This window comes from Sceloporus occidentalis, unplaced genomic scaffold, assembly GCF_023333645.1.
Source record: "Sceloporus occidentalis isolate IW3139 unplaced genomic scaffold, rSceOcc1.0.p SCAF_113, whole genome shotgun sequence".
In the NCBI taxonomy this organism is placed as follows: domain Eukaryota; kingdom Metazoa; phylum Chordata; class Lepidosauria; order Squamata; family Phrynosomatidae; genus Sceloporus; species Sceloporus occidentalis.
The window spans coordinates 1502722-1514849 of NW_028317093.1; positions in this window are offsets into that span (position 1 = coordinate 1502722).

A 12128-nucleotide genomic window follows, 5' to 3' on the forward strand; every position below is an offset into this window, starting at 1 on the left:
GATGGTGTTGAGGTCAGGGCTCTGTGTGGCCGGTCAAGTTCTTCCACACCAAGCTCATCCACCATGTCTTTATGGATCTTGCTTTCTGAGCTGGAGCAAAGTCAGGCCCACAACTTCCACAAAATTGGAATCATAGTATTGTCCAAACTGTTGGATCATCCTCCCAAGGAGTCAAGCCGGAGCCATTTTTTAAATGGACTTTAATTGGACTTTCTGTGAAGAAAAAGTTTCCGTGATTTCATCGCAACTCAATGAGAGTTCAACGAAGATCGACCAGGTCGTTACTCAAGTTAAATGATCCATTTACATCAAGTGGGTCTCCTCAACAATTTAAGCTCAACCTTGAGCGAATACAATTCCAAACATGTTCACTCTAAATCAATATGAACATTGAGACCATTTGTACTCAGTAATGGTTCAGTAAAGGGGTGGGGAAGTATATTGTACAATGCGCAAGCCTGACAGGTGCGAGGTCTGGCTCCCAGAAGGCAATGGAGTGTTTAACGGTAAGCAGGTTCTGGAACGTGTTATTTTTATAGGTCATGCGATAAGATAGGAAATCATTTACAGATGTTTCATACACCAGGCTTAACCACAGAAGTTCTTTCTAACGAAATAACAGTTAATCATGTTTACGCCAAACCACACAGGTAGACAATACACACATACTTATAATTTACAGTACTGGTGTCAAATATTTTAGATTAAGACAAAAGCCAACATCGTCCTGTAGTTTAAACTGTTATTATTATCCAGTTATTCTGCCAATAGAAACCAAGTTTTAACCCGTTGTGTATGTGTACTCACGCAGGGCCGGCCTTAGGGGTGTGCGACCTGTGCGGCCGCACAGGGCGCCATGGCAACAGGGGCGCCGTCCGGGACCTAAATTAAAACATCGTTTGTTTTTTTTGTAACTTTATTTAACATCGTCCATGTTAAATAAAGTTTTTTTTAACTTTATTTAACATGGAGGATGTTAAATAAAGATAAAAAACAAACAAACAGTGTTTTCATTTAAGTCCCGGGCAGGGGCGGCGAGCGCCCCTCACTCTCCGTGACTCTGTCGTGGTACCGGCGTTTCGTGCTGAGCGCCAGAATTATTCTGGCGCTCAGCTGTGAAGCGTGCACCGCGGCAGAGCGGGAAGACAGACGCCTCCCGCTCCCACCGCAGGACTCCGGCAACAAGGTAAGTAAGGATAGGGGGTAGATATAGTGAGAAGGGGCAGAGGGGGGAGATTTTTTTCCTTTCTTTTTTGGGGGATGGGGGGGCGCCAGAGGAGTAGTCCGCACAGGGCGCCACAACACTTAAGGCCGGCTCTGTACTCACGCCAAATATATTTCTATTTTCATTGCCTATATTTCAATTACTATATTGTTCTTTTTTCATGGAGTGAAGCCTTAGTAAGTTGCCAAAAATATACGAATATATCTGAGCACGTATTGCTGCATCCCCTGGCGTCATCATCATCATCCATTTTCCTCTTGACCCGTCGTTGCTTTCATTCTGGGATTGGCAGTAATGGGGTAGGGATAGTTGCTTCCTGCTGGTTATGTCACCTCACTAGTTTGTCATGTTAATAGATAATTTACTAATCTAGAGTTAAACATTTTCATCTGCATCAGCTATTGTAATAGTATAATGTCCTAACAGAGACCACAATCACATGATGGATTGCTAAGGAGCTACACCCAAGGTTAACTTACAAAGTTTCTTTAAAAGGTCAGCTCATCCTTACCTTTACTGGTAGCTAAGAAGTAAAGCCTGGCTTTGAAGTTCATTTAACTCTGGCAAATTAATTTAGTCTCCAGGAGACATTCAGGGGAGATATTGGTTTAGCGGTTTGTAAACTCTTATTGAGGCTACATAATTACTTTTCCAATCTGGGATATAGCCATGGCCTACGTCACTTAGTTCCTCTACAGTATTTCCATACCTTCCTTATTTTCAACCAAATCTTTCTTTTAATTAAATTTTACCCTCAGTTCACTACTTCTTTCATTTCAGCCCACCTAATATCCTATAATCCCTTCACTCTGATGGCCACCATGCAGACGTTAACTGAGGGAAGTTTATTGGAACAAAATGAGCATACCTGGGAACTCTCTGGGTCGTGGGTCCTGACTAGGGTGACCACATTTTATTTCTGCCATTGAGGGACACACTATGAAGCGCATGAGATTACACACACAGGTATATATATATGTGTTAGACATGCATTTTTAACTACATAATATGTACTTATCTCTTTGAAGTAAAGACTATGATTGAAATATGATTTCAAAATAACAGCTGAACTGGCAGTTTGTTTAATATTAGCCCCTGCTGCCAATATATATTAATATTAGCCCCTGCTGCTGATAAATATTACTATTAGCCCTTGCTGCCAATATATATATATATATACACACACACATATATATATATATATATATATATATATATATATATATATATATATATATATATATATCTCAGACCCTGCTGCCAATATATATTAATATTAGCCCCTGCTGCCAAAATATATTAATATTAGCCCCTGTTGCTGAAATATATAAATATTAGACCCTGCTGCCAATACATTTTATATAGAAGAAATTGGACCCTACACAAGCAAGGTGGGAGTGCGAGGCCTCTGTCTCCTAGGGGTTGCTGAAAACTTCATGAGTGACCGCTCTGCGTCAAAAAAGACGGCGTTTCAATTCCGGGACATGTGGTCACCCTTGTCCTGACACGCCCCACTTCCTTTTAAATGGGGGTGTTTCCCATGATGTTAGCAGGAACGCCTACTGACACCGGCGGAAAAGCCTCCGACATCAGTGGGACCACTCACTGACGTCAGTGGGGCAGTCCTGGCTGCATCCCCCAAGGGCAGACTCGAGGTAGCCGGAGCCCATCAGTTCCCAGGTATGAAAATGAGTTAAAAAGAGTTAGCCTACATTAAACATCAATGTTAGCATACATTTTTATGGGTTTTATGTTCAAGGGGGATTTTTTTGTAGCTTTTAAATTGTAATATTTATCCAGTTCCTAACTAATATTGGTCTCACCATTGGTCTGGCATGTGAGTTGCCTCTCTGGTGGCAGAGCTAACATACTATTAAAATGTTATTTCCCTTTCTCCATATGCCACCCTGTCTGAAACCAAGCTGTTTTCACCAAAAACATGTAAGCCATGATATACACTTTAAAACATATGATAGCTGTGTGGTCCCTTTAAATTCTTGTATTGGTTGTTTTGCAAATGCATTTGCCACTTTCTGCCAACCCCAGCTAAAGGCCTTGCATGAGATGTGTCCGGCTGAACTTCTCTCTTAACATGATATACAGCATTTGCTTGATTATAAGACGACCCTTGATTATAAGACGACCCCCCCAAAATTTGATAATTAATTTAGGAAAAAAAAAGAAACAGCCTTAATATAAGACTATACTATAGGAAAAAAGCTCTACTAGTAAATATTAATTTACATGTAAACTATTTTCTCATATTTAATACAAACTTGTATTTGTTTTTATTTCCTTTTATTTGCCAACCTTCCCCCAGTTACGCACATCTGCCCCCAGATATGCCTTATACCCCTATATATATATATATATATATTATACTCTGCCCCCCCAGAAATGCCTTATACCCCCCATAGGCCACTCTGCCTCCCTGACATGCCTTTTAACCCCCTATTTGCCACTCTGCCCCAGATATGCCTTATACACCCCTATATGCCACTCTGCCTCCCAGATATGCCTTTTAACCCCCTATTTGCCACTATGCCCCAGATATGCTTTATATAACCCTATATGCCACTTTCCCTCCCTGATATGCCTTTTTAACCCCCTATAAGCCACTCTGCCTCCAGAAATTCATTTTAACCCTCATATCCCACTCTTACCCTCCGACTTACCAGTGCATGCCTAGACTTGTCCCCCGTGCTTCAATTTCCCTGGTGTCTAGTGGGGTCAGTCGGTGGAGGTCTGTGCTATGCACGTAGACATCCTCTGCTGCTGGACGGTACTTCCGCCCGAGCTTCTATGACTAAGCACCGTAAGGTCATCTCACGCCGGTGCTTTGTCATAGAAGCCCCGACGGGACTGCGCACATCCCTCAAGCGTTCACCGACTACCAGAGAGGAGGATCCAGGTCTCCTGCAGCGCTGCAGGGGATTCTTCTCTCTGGCAGCCGGTGAGCGTCTGGGGGATGCGCACAGACAACCTCCGCTGCTTCTGGCCGGTACTTCCGGTGGGGCGCATTGCACAGACCTCCACTGGCTGCCAGAGAGGAGGATCCAGGGGGATCTGGATCTTAGTCTTATAGTCAGACCTCTATTTGAGGTATCATCATAAAACGACCTCGAATATAAGAGCGTTTTAGAGCGTTTAGAGTGTCTTATAATCGAGCAAATACGGTACTTACTGCCGGTCAACTCCAGAGCTGGCCTGCTGAAAGCTGGGGCCAAAAATAGTTAGACCATGGAGGAGGGGGCAGCTGCTGCAGCAGGGCTGCATCTTCTGTGTCAGGTAAGTGCTTTCATTTTATTTTTTTCTGTTTTGGAAGAATGCATATTAAAGTACTCACTGTACTTGAACCCCTTCAGTACCAAGGGTTTTAAATACCCTAAGTACTGGATTTTTTTGCCATTTTGTACCATATGTTGGTATTTTTAACTCTTTCGTCACCACTCAGGCATTTTTGCATTGTTCTACTAGTATTAAAACACTTTTAAGAGAATTATATTAAAAGCTAAGTTTCATTTTATTTTGTTTTGGGTCACTAGAACCCACACCAACTAGACAATGTTTTTTCAGGACAAGTAGGGCTTTTTTTGAAGCCATAGAAACCACCAAACATAATAATTCTGAGTGCTAATATGTAAAAAAAAACATACTAAAAAACAGTGAACCAATTTATGTTAAGTGACATCCTCTGATTACAATAATACCACACAAACATATTATTTTCGTGCTCTAGAGGGCCACATCCATCCCTTACATATTGCCCTATGGTGTACTACTGTTGGATTAATAGGTGCGAGGGTAGTGAAGGATTTTTACAAATAAATTTTTACTGGTTCTAGGGCAATGAGAATATTTTTTTATCATTTTTCTTTGCACTGTAATATGGATACATATCCCTTTGGGATGATCTCTCTCATACAGGCCCGGACTGGCCATCGGGCACACCGGGCATTTGCCCGGTGGGCCGGGCCGCGGCAGGGCCGGATTGATTTAGGGGCTGATGGAGCTGCAGCTCCAAGCCCCTACCTTAAAATAGGCCCAGTCAGGACCGGACTGACTGGGCCTCTACGGCCGTCTATAACGCAGGGCAAAAGGGGCACCTGCCCCTTAACCCTGCAGCAGCTGCGACCGGGCCCGCCACTCTAGGGGGCCCGTGCAACCCCCACGATTAATTCCGCTGGGGCCCGCTACTTACTGGCTAGCCGAGGATGCCGGGGACGCAGGAATCCAAAAGAATCACGTGACGTACGTGACGTACGTCACATGACCCTGCTGCGCATCTGCTTCCTCCTGTGCAGAAGAACAGGTTGGTCTGCGAGCGCCGAGCGGCACGTACTCTTTAAATCTTCAGTTGTTCAGGTAAGGGGAGGCTGCATGAAGGAGTGTTTGAGATTGAGTGAGTGAATTAATGAGTATCTGTGAAGGAGTGAGTGAATGAATGTTTGTGAATGAGTATATGTAAATGAGTGTCTGAATGAGGGAATTAATGAGTATCAATGTATGAATATCTGAATGAGTGAATGGATTATCTGTGAATTAGTGAGTAAATATTTGTGAATTAATATGTGTGTGTGTGATAGCATGGATGTGTAAGGGGGGCAAAGATATCACAGGCAGGCTGTTTTGGTGGCAAAGATGCCACAGGCAGGCTGTTTTGGTGGCAAAGATGCCCGCCTGTGGCATCTTTGCCACCAAAACAGCCTTGTTTTGGTGGCAAAGATGCCACAGGCGGGCTGTTTTGGGGCCAAAGATGCCGCAGGCGGGCTGTTTTGGGGCCAAAGATGCCACAGGCGGGCTGTTTTGGGGCCAAAGATGCCACAGGCGGGCTGTTTTGGGGCCAAAGATGCCACAGGCGGGCTGTTATGGGGCCAAAGATGCCACAGGCGGGCTGTTTTGGGGCCAAAGACGCCACAGGCGGGCTGTTTTGGGGCCAAAGATGCCACAGGCGGGCTGTTTTGGGGCCAAAGATGCCACAGGCGGGCTGTTTTGGGGCCAAAGATGGCAAGTCCTATTCTTCCAATCTGGGTCCTAGGCAGGTCTGGGTGCCAGGTCTGATTTGATACTAAGGGGGGTGGCTGGCATAAATACACAATGTAGGGCTGGCTGACGGGGCAATACGTAAGGGTGTGGGGGCATTAATTCACAAGCGAGTGCTGGCTGGGGCATCAGTGCATCACATGAATCAATACTAAAGTGGGGCTGCTCTCTTGAGTGCATAAATACACGTGGGGGCTGGCAGCATCAATACACAAGAGAGCCAGCTGCGGCCATCACCTAAATCAAAGGGAAAGCGTCCGTGGAAACCCTCCGGATGCGGGTGTCAGTGTGGCAGAGCCTGTCCTGGTGTTTGTGTTTAGGTGTTGGTGTGGCAGAGCCTGTCCTTGTGTGTGTGTGTGTGTGTGACTGACTGGGTGGCAGAGCCTGTCCTGATGTGTATTTAGTGATCTGTTTTCTGGCTCTTTACTTTCTGTAGGATTAAATTGAACTATTTAATTTTTACTTATCCAGAGATAAAACGCCCTCCTGAATTTGTCACTTAAGAGGTCAAAACATTCTAGGCCCAGCAAAAGTAAAGGTATTGTGTTATTTACTCTTATTTCAACCTGCGTATCTTATTAAAAAGGATTTGTGGCACTAGATTGTGGCTTCAGGGGTCCCGTGTATGATGACTTTTTTTAGTCACATTGCTCAGCCTAGAGGATTGGCTGAGCGCCGCAATTCAGTTGGCGTGGTCTGAGTTTCTTAGTTTGTGACTGGCTGCGAGAGAGGATCCAGGTCCCCTGCAGTGCTGCGGGGAATTTGGATTTTAGTGCGCAACTTCCACTACTTCACTTCCATCTGCCCCAACAGGGGTTAATATATCAACAGAAGAAAAACAGGGCAAATAAGCACCACTGGGTAAGCTTAGCCTGGAGTATTATCTTTATTTTTTTGCTTATTTGCCCCATGTTTCTTCTGTTGATATATTAACCCCTGGTGGGCAGATATAATTTTTTCGGGATCTATTAATTATGTGCATTCTTGAATTTTTTTTTATTTTTTTTTGATTGCTGTAATATTTGATTTATTGCTTGTATTGTCCATATATTTATATATATATATATTGATATTGTATTATGTATTATCTATTTTTTTTGTCTATTTATTAAAGCATATATTTTCATACCTATTTTAGCGCTGTCAGTTTTTCTATCACGGGACAGAGTGTCATATAGGAGGTATAAGGGATATCAGGGGGCACAATGGCATCTCTGGCATATAAATAAATAAATAAATAAAAATGGGCTGCTCAGTCTCAAATGCCCGGGCCTATTTTTTGTCCCAGTCCGGGCCTGCTCTCATATGTTATGGATGCCGTTGATGTCACGGTGACATCACTGAGCTCCCTATTTAGTTTGTTTTGTTCATTAGACAGCCTGTTATCCAGGGAGATGTCGTTTCCACTGCAAAAACAAAAACTGGTACATCCTAAGGGACACCTTGCCTCATTTTGTATGGACATACCAGTATGTTCATATGGTCGCAAACAAGTTAATATGCAGTTTTCTTTAAAAGGGGTGTCAGGGACATTAGACTGTCACGTTAAAGTTGTTGTTCCACTTACTCTGATGAATTTAGCAGTTTGTAACTAAATGCAGCATAAGAAACAATTCCTGGTACGGCTGAATGCTAAAACCTTCCTAGAAATTCCAGGAACACTTAATTGTCATGTGACACAATAGTTGGCACTGGTAAGTTGTTGCCATAGAAACAGAAAAGGCTTCGTAAAGGATGTAAGGTAATAAAAGTAACAGTAACAGGTTGGACTCCCTGAAGGTTTGCCTTAAGAACTGCCTTCATTCTTCGTGGCATACTTTCTACTAGCGAACTTGAAAACGAACACGAAGGGTGCATTTTCGTTATTCAGCCGGAATACCGAACAAACAAACATGGCGGCGGCAAAATATATACGAAGGCAAAGACACACAGCACGAAGAATCTTCATGTTCATCTTCATTTACTAATCTCCCTGGTGCGTTCCCCATCTAGCCTACCTTATCTACGCAGCATCGCAGGGGTTAACGGGAGCAGAAATCCGTAGGTTTGCTGTCAGGAGTTAAAGGCCGTGCAAGCGACTCTATTGGTCGCCTGCAGGGGCCTCCTCTGGCAACGGGAGCGGAAATCCGTAGGTTTGCCTGGGGAGATCATGGTGTCCCAGCTCCAAGAGTTAAAGGTCCGTATGAGTGGCTCTATTGGTCGTTCGTATGGACCTTTAACTCTTGGAGCGGGAAGAACACTGGTCTCCCCCGGCCAATTTGCGGCACCAGGATTTTAAAAGTCTGTACGAGCGACTCTATTGGTTGCCAGCCGGGGGCTTGTCTGCCATCAACCAATGAAGTGCACTTCCACTTCATTGGTTGATGGCAGAGGAGGCCCCTACCGACGACCAATAGAGTTGCTCATACAGACCAATAAAATCCTGGCGCCAAAGATGCTGTGTAGTGTGTACCGTTTTAACCCCATATTAACCCCTTCTACAAAAACGGCAAAAAACAAAGAAAAAAAAAAAAGAACATGAAGAATGTGCAGGAATATTCGCCCGAATCGAACACAGGAACGGGCAAATATTCATGGAATACAAAGATTTTTTTTCCCACGAAGGCAAACACGATATTTATACTAAGGGTCCCAAAGCGTGGCAAGAAAATGACCCGCACACCATTACACCACCACCAGCCTAAACCAGGATGGATGCATGCTTTCATTTTGTTTACGCCAAAGTCTGACCCTGCTATCTGAATGCAGCAGCTGGAAACAAAACTCATCAGACCAGGCAACATTCTTCCAGTCTTCCATTGTCCAATTTTGGTGAGCCTGTGAAAATTGTAGCCTCAGTTTTCTGTTCTTAGCTGACAGGTGTGGCACCTGGTGTGGTATCTGCTTCAAGGTTCGACGTTCGAAGGATCCAGAAAGCTGCCGCTAACTGCATATTTTCTCTTTTTCAAACCATTCTCTCTAAACCCTAGAGATGGTTGTGTGTGAAAATCCCAGTAGATCAGCAGTTTCTGAAATACTCAGACCAGCCCATCTGGCTCCAACAACGGTGCCACCTTCAAAGTCACTTAAATCCCCTTTCTTCCTCATTCTGATTCTCATTTTGAACTTCAGCTAGTTGTCTTGACCACGTCTACATGCCTAAATGTGGTTGGCTGATTAACATTTTGTGCAAAATATATATGATGGCAAGACACACAACACGAAGAATCTTCATGTTCGTCTTCATCTTCATTTACTAATCTCCCTGGTCCCTTCCCCATAAAGCAATCGAACAGATGTGCCTAATTATATATACATATATACTGAAAGGAGAAGTCCTATAAAAATATTTTCCTCCTTTAGCATAAAATCCCGCGCTGTATACAGTAATGTAGGTTACCATTGACAAAAAAATGGTTTTATGTCATTTTCCCTTACGAAAAATGACTGCAGTTTTTTCTGAAGTAATACTGCAGTTTTTTGGACATGAAAAAACTGCAATACTGCACTTTTACTGCAGTATTACTGCACATTTACTGCACTTTTACTGCAGTATTACTGCACATTTACTGCACTTTTTTTTTATACTGCAAACCTACAGTTGTACTTCAAAGTACTGTAGCTTTATTGCATTTGTACTTCCGTACAAAAATAACTGCAGTACAACTGCAGTACAGTGAAGTACAAATGCAGTAAAACTGCAGTAAATGTGAAGTAATACTGCAGTAAAAGTGCAAGATTGCAGTTTTTTCATGTCCAAAAAACTGCAGTATTACTTCAGAAAAACTGCAGTATTTTTTTGTAAGGGAATTGTTACAATAAACCTGCTTTATATGCAGACCTGTTGAGTGATTTACCCTGTGCAATGCTAATGCAGTCTATTCCTCCATAACCTTTCATTAGTCAGACTGTCTGAGCTATTGTATTGTTCACCACAGACAGAATCATATGGAGCAGGGCCGGATTGGGAATAATGTGGCGGTCTTGGCATGTTAAGGCTATAGACCACCTAATGACATAAGTGCGGCCAACAGCCGTATGCAACAGGACTTATGTTATGTTTATATGCTTAAGTAATGTGCAGCAGGGCATATTCAGCCAAAGGCTGGAGCGGCAGATCAGGTGAGTATCGGGCACTGTAGGCCAGAGGCCCACTGGTGTGTCAGATGGCCAGTCCAGTCCTGATAAGGAGTGAAATCTAGTAGATTGCACCAAAATGAGAGCTACAATACATACGCATGGCGAAACATTATATTATGCAAAAACTAGAACTGTTTTCATCTACTAGTAATAAACTATAATTACAGTTAGGGATTGTTCCTCATTTCAAAACTACTCCTCTCTGGTTATACTGTATACGAGCAAATAATACAAAGGACAAAAACTCTAACAACCAGTGATCTTTGATCTGAAGGCTTGTTTCATTTTCCATCTGTTTATAGTTATGAATATCGTCTATCTGACATCTGCGCAGCTAAAAACATTAGAATACAACTGAATCTATTGTACCCTTTCATCTCGAGCCTCCTAGCTATTCTTCCAGTATCCCTTTTAAAATAAATCGGGTGATTAAAACACACCTTTACCACTGTCATACTCATAATTAAAATTAGCTTTCCTAAAACATATAAAATATTCATGTTATGACTGTAAAGCAGGTTAACAAAAAATTATTAGAAAATGCATTAGGTTAAAAAAGATAAATGCCCTTAACTTACCCCTAATGGTGTAACGATGAATCGCTGGACTGAAACTATCTACGGTTATCTTGCATTAAACACATTGGAAACAGCATTGTAAAAGAACTACTCTCTTCCGTGTATTTTCATCAGTGGAACTTAAACAACCAAGAAAAACACTTAGCTGACATTATTTAATAACGCAACTTTTAAGAATACAATTTCCAGTCATGATTTTATTTGGTTATATAGCCAAATGCCTCGTGGACATACCTGGGAACTCTTCGGGTTTGACCTGGAGATCTCTGGGAGAAGCACCGCTTCTCCGGTTCACAGGGTCAACACCCGAATCCCCCGGGGTCGCGGGAGCAGGGTCTTTACAGGCTCTGCAACCTGCCCATTTCCCCTTTCCTGCGATGGAAAGCCCCCCACAGTCCTGGCCGCATCCCTTAAGGGTAGGCTACGGGTAGCCGGAGCCCAGAAGTTTCTTGGTATGCCTGTGGGCCGCTGGCCCATACTGCCGTGTGTAGCCTTCAGCGGAATATGCACTGCTGCACTCTGCTTGAACATAAAGATGTAACATGTGGCTGCACGTATCCAGCGAGTGGCTGCACGTATCCAACGAGTGGCTGCACGTATCCAGCGAGTGGCTGCACGTATCCAGCGAGTGGCTGCACTTACATCATTAGGCAGCCATTGGCCTTAAAGTGCCAGAGTCTCCTCACCATGGCTAACCAGCTCTGCTGAGGGGTTATAGTTGTTTATTGTATCCTCACTGCTTAAATGATATAATTTTAATTAAAGGCATAAAATGTTGTACATTGTATATGGAAATCCATGGATCTCCCCAGCTGATTCACAGTTGGCATTTGACAAAACTAAGAAGCCCCCCCCCCCATAGAGCTGCGCATTTGGCAGATAGGTGGTTCTTAAACGGGTAGTTTGGCTCTGCCAAATGTCTATTATCTTTATTATACTTTGTTTTGGGAACGATTTGCAAAATATTACAAAAGACAAATAATCATCTTCTAGTTTGAGCTCATATAGATGAGTAATAGCAGATATAGTTAAGTAGTATTTGCCAGGTTTTCAGTTGAGTTGACTAATAATGCAAGGTTCCTGAAGATACGTTGTAGGTTTCCAACACGATCACTGCAATCTGTCAGCTGCTACAAGTAATTAGACCGAGATGATTTAATGTG